This window comes from Nannospalax galili, unplaced genomic scaffold (assembly GCF_000622305.1).
Source record: "Nannospalax galili isolate Female #2095 unplaced genomic scaffold, S.galili_v1.0 scaffold364, whole genome shotgun sequence".
In the NCBI taxonomy this organism is placed as follows: domain Eukaryota; kingdom Metazoa; phylum Chordata; class Mammalia; order Rodentia; family Spalacidae; genus Nannospalax; species Nannospalax galili.
Genome location: NW_008352752.1, coordinates 3,175,617 through 3,177,218, shown reverse-complemented (window position 1 = coordinate 3,177,218; position 1,602 = coordinate 3,175,617).

The window sequence follows — 1,602 nt, the reverse complement described above, 5'->3', positions numbered from 1 at the left end:
AGCAGCATTCCTCCATGGCCTGTGCTCCAGCTCCTGCCTCCAGGTTCTTACTCTGAGTTCCTACCTTGGGCTCCCTGATGAACTGTGGCCCGGGAGATGTAAGACAAATAAACCCTTTCCTTCCCAAGTTGGTATCGGTCAGTGTGTTTTGTCACAGCAATGGAGAATCAAACTAGAACACCTTAGGACCTGAATTCAGATCCTGGGAGCCTATATAAAAGCTGGATGCAGGCACGCATCTGCAGTGCCAGCCAGCACTCATATGGTAAGACGGGAGGCAGAGGAAAAACCCTGGGAGTTCCTAGTCGTCAAGCCTGTGTACACAGCAGAGAACAAGAAGCCCCACCTCAAACAAGGTAGAAAGTGAGGATGGACACCTGAGGTTGTCCTCTGACCTCTACATGCACACCGGGCACCCACACACACACACATGAATATGCACACATACATTATACACAACATACATGCACAAAAATTTTAAAATATTGTTAGAACTATGCAAGAACACTACCTGTAAGCCCTTTCAAACACACAAACATACCTGCATACACACCTCGTGGGATTTGTACATTAAGACTCATCAATTTTCAGATCATTCGGAGACTGTCTTACAGTCCACAAAAGGACAATGACCAAAGGTGTCCCTGGTACTTTTTGAGAACCTCAAGCTTACCTCAGCTTCAAGTTCCTATTTTTAATTCTCATTGTGACAGAGAAAAAGCCTTCATTAGCATTTTTTACTTAAACAAAACCGAGACACAATTAGCAGCTGCTTCAGGGTTTTTAAGCCCTTACATTTGGGAGTTTCCCAGAAAGCATTGTTAATATTAGCAGTAAAATGAGTTTGGGAGGGAAAACACAGCCCTGACTCAACTGCCTGACCAACCACACAGCAAGCAGAGGGCCTCCTAGTCTTGATGACAGCCGCCTGGGTGTGGCTTGAAGACAACAATCACCCATAAGTGCCCACGTCACCCCATCAACCAGATGCTGGGACCCTGGAAAGCCACAGCTTTTCTACACATGCTTGCTCAGCAGGACCTTCAACAGCTGTGCCTAGACTCAGTTATCTGGGGGTGCCAGACAAGACCATGGAAAATGAGGCAGAAACACACGTTTGATCAAGGCACAGGATTAGTTTCTTAAGTCATGTCTCAGATTGTATCACCAGCAGTCCACTCCCAAATGTCCTAAAATAACCACCATTGTTCAAATCTGCCATAGTTTCTGTGCAAGAGAAACTCAGGAAGGGCTCAGCCGGGTAGTTTGGGTTCAGGGTCTTTCAGGTAGTTATCATCAGATGGTGGCCACACTGAGGTCATGTGACTGGAGCAGCCAGGACTGGCCAAAATCTATTATCCATCCATCCATCCATCCATCCATCCATCCATCCATCCATCCTAGTTACATTTGTGTCTCTGAGATCAAATACCTGACAAACAACTTCAGGGAGGAAAGATTTCTCTCAGCTCATGATTTCAGATGCAGTCCATGGCTGCTTAGCCTCGTGCACTTGGGCACAGCATGATGACAGTAGGAGCATGTGGTGAAGGCTACTGTTGATTTCTTCATGGATCCAAAGCAGAAAAACAGGAACGAACA